General features: G+C 41.1%; 1 long non-coding RNA gene across 1 annotated transcript; it reads left to right on the top strand.

Annotated features, from left to right (window-relative positions):
* Positions 1-891: 891 nt before the first annotated feature.
* Positions 892-3,198, top strand: LOC146550505 (uncharacterized). The gene is made up of 3 exons (XR_014890213.1): positions 892-1,132; positions 2,217-2,456; positions 2,642-3,198. It is a non-coding gene; the product is annotated as an uncharacterized LOC146550505 (long non-coding RNA).
* The last annotated feature ends 477 nt before the right edge of the window (positions 3,199-3,675 follow it).

The following is a 3,675-nucleotide window of genomic DNA, read 5'->3' as shown; positions in this document are numbered from 1 at the left end:
ATTGCTGGTTATTTTTAGAACATAACACCCGCGATAAAGGAGAGAACACTATATACAAATACTGAGAAATATTCTCTATTTTGCTCTGAGGCCAGGGGGAAAAGTATCGACAAGTCGATGAACGCCATCTACAGATGTATTCGGTAAATGCTCAAGACCTCTTGAGAAATGTAAATCGCCGCTTGAGTCATCCATTTGGTTGACTTTTTTTTTTTTTTTTTTGGAAATAATGACCATAAACAAGGTGCGAATATCACACCGAAAACGAAGCGCCTTACAGGAGTTTCCCCACCAGAAGTCGCATATGCTAAGGTACACATAGTCTATTGGTAAAAAATATATAAGAGATGGTAATAACACGACTAGATTTTCATTCTTTAACCTGGTCTGATGGTTGTAGAATGTGAAAAGCAGTGTGTTTGTGTCTTTGTAACAAATGACTTTAAAAATAAGAATAAATTAACCCTTTCACACAGCTATTCAAAGGTTGTTTTCTTGTATTTGTGTCAGTGTTGCTGGTGTACTTGCACATAAACCACTACATTGGACACTGATGTGTCACTCCATACCTTGCCTCCCACTGGTCGTCTAATGTTACTATAGACGTATGACATGTTTCATTGTAATTATTGTTATTTAACCCTTGTGTGTGAATGTGTGTGTGAATGGGTGGATGACTGGATATGTAAAGCGCTTTGGGGTCCTTAGGGACTAGTAAAGTGCTATATAAATACAGGCCATTTACCATTTCATGCATGAATTGTGACAACCTCAATCACAATTTTTTTCTTAGGTATTTTTATTTATCTTTTCATGCCTAAAGATGAATAAAAATACTTAAGATCCAAATCTGGATTGAGGTTGTCATAATTCATGCATGAAAGGGTTAATTTTATTATAATTTTTTTTATCTTAAGGTGCCGGTGTTGGCCCAGTTATCCACATTGGTAAACCGACAGTTATCACGGTGGACGCCAAGGTTGCCGGACAAGGCAAGGCCACATGAGGTCACATGGTTGAAAATGACGACGGCACATTCGACATCTTTTACACACCACCACAGCCTGGCGCGTATGTGATCTGTGTCCGCTTTGGAGGGGAGCACATCCCTAACAGTCCATTCCAAGTCATGGTGAGTGATCTGCATTTAATCCGACATACCTATGTCCTTTGTTGACAACTAGAATTTCATGAATAAAACTGAGTTTTCAGTCTCAGTCAAAACAATCGCAAACAGGCAGAGTACAGTTATCAAGAATGACCCTCGAGTTAGAGAAGCAGTAGTGTCTTATGATGAGTCTTAAGCTGCGTCCACGGTGAAAGCAGGTTGCAGCAAGCTGGTGACCCGAGAAAATAGAAAGTCAACGACATGAAGCACCTAACCAAATATTAGAATATATCAAATATATATAATTAATAATAATTAATAATTGCTTTATGTGATTTGAAACTTCCCTTTCAAAGTATCCACCAAGGGACTTACTGTTCTTTAAGAACTTTAAAGATATCAGATCGAATAGTGATAAAACAAAGTCATACTTAATACACTTAAGGCCTGGCGATCAGTATGTCAACTTGAGGGAAGATCAAAGTTCACATCTATGTTCACCCCAATTGTGAATAACCTTGACTTTCAACCTGGGATGTTCGATACAGGTTTTAAGCAATGGAGGGACAAGGGGGTTCATAGGCTGAGGGACTTATTCTCCGACAATGTGGTTATGCCATTTGACCAAATGGTGGAGAAATATTCTCTCCCCAAACATGACTTCTTCTGTTATTTACAGATAAGGCATTATATCTTGCACAGTACTAATTTCAGTGAGAACCATGAAAGTTCTCCTGTTGAGAAATTATTAGTTTGAACAGATAAAGAGGTACCTGTGAAGATATTTTATAAGGCTTTATATCTCGCACATTCATGTTACAGTCTTAAAGGCACATAAGGAAAAGGAATTAGGTAAAATAATTGTTGATGAAGAGTGAAAAGATGTCCGCAATTATTCCAAATCAATCTCAGTCTGTAATCACACCAAAGCAATACAGTTAACAGTTAAAAATTATACACAGAATGCACATATCTACATACCGCAGACATCAATACAATCCTACCCTTTTACCCTCATATGTTTAGGAGAAATGTGTGGGCTCTAAAGTGCATAGAGAAAATAGTTTGGAAGGAAGTCACTAACCACTCTTTTTCTCTCTGTCAACAGGAAGTCCCTTGCAGTTCTACGTGGATTACGAACGGTGCTTATGGCCCTGGCCTTATCCACGATCCATCTGGAGATCTTCCAAGACTACATGCCTGGAAACATTCTGCCCGAAACCCACTGCTTCACCCCATTCATCATTAGTGTGCCCTAGGAATCACCAGGGGACAGCCTCTCTTACAGCACCCTCGGTGCAAGAGGAGCCCTGCCTGCTGATGATTCTGCGTAGCGTCCATCTGATAAGTGAGAAGTTTGCCAAACAATGAGACTCATCAGAATCCAAATACTTTATTAATCCCTGAGTAAAAGACAGAGGGGGAAAGTAATAAAGTTAAAGCGTGGAGAAAGAAGCAGGAGCAACTGAGACAGGCTGCATGCACACACAAGAATAAGCGTTAACCCTCATCTGTTTTGTCTGTCTGTCTTAGGAATTTCCTTTGTTTCCAAGGAGATTGGTGAGCACCTTGTTAACATCAAGAAGAACGGTCATCATGTTCCCAGCAGCCCAGTTGCTGTTATGATCAAGCAGTCAGGGATTGGTGATGTGAGCCGTGTGAGTGGGCCGAGGCTGACCAGGCCAGGACTTTTCAGCCTGCAGAGTTCATCATTGACACTCATGATGCAGTTATATGCTCAGTGAAAGAATAGATAGGTGAGATCCTTTGGTGTGAACAGGACTATTCTAAGGACGTTCTACGACACTGTGGTGGCGTCTGCTGTCTTTTATGCTGTGATCTGAAGTTCTCCAGAGGCCTGGTAATGAACTAATCATTTGATTCAGGTGTGTTGATCCAGGGTGAGATCTAAAACCTGCAGGACACCGGCCCTTGAGGCCTGGAGTTCGACATCCCTGGTAAGCTAACATCCATCATGGACAGCCCCTCCCACCCCCTGCATGAGACTGTACGAGCACTGAGCAGCTCGTTCAGCAGAAGACTTTTACACCCACAGTGTAGGAAGGAGCGCTACCAAAGGTCATTCTTACCAGCAGCTGTCAGACTCTATAATCCAGTTTAACATGGTTATCTGACTCATCATCTGTTTAATTGAAATATCAAATGTTTTTAATTGCTGCTGCTCACTTGCAGCTTGTTTGCACTGTATATTTCACCAGGATCATTCACCACTTGTGTACATATCTCTGTACACTTTCATCTTTACATGTGAATTTCAGTTGCTTACTTTGTGTCTTCCTTCTATATTTTATATTCCTCTTGCTATAAGAGCTGTGTAACACCCAAATTTTGGAACTACCGGTACTGGAAGGACTCTCTCTCTGCAAAAGGTGGCGTTACAGAGGATATCGGCTTGGAGGGACCTCTTCCAGGTGGATGAAAGATGGTGCTCGGCTCTTTATGAAACTGAAGCTGCTCACCAAAAAGCCCAATTGTCACATAGGGAGAGAATTTTCACAGACTGCATCCAGCTGAGGTGGCTAGAACTGATATCGCTGTGTCTGGAT

The sequence above is a fragment of the Mchenga conophoros genome, linkage group LG20 (assembly GCF_057382185.1).
Source record: "Mchenga conophoros isolate Kocher_MC1m ecotype Shallow Benthic linkage group LG20, M_conophoros_male_GT1.1, whole genome shotgun sequence".
In the NCBI taxonomy this organism is placed as follows: Eukaryota; Metazoa; Chordata; class Actinopteri; order Cichliformes; family Cichlidae; genus Mchenga; species Mchenga conophoros.
Note: the sequence above shows the minus strand (reverse complement) of the source record. Positions and strands in the feature narration are given on the sequence as shown.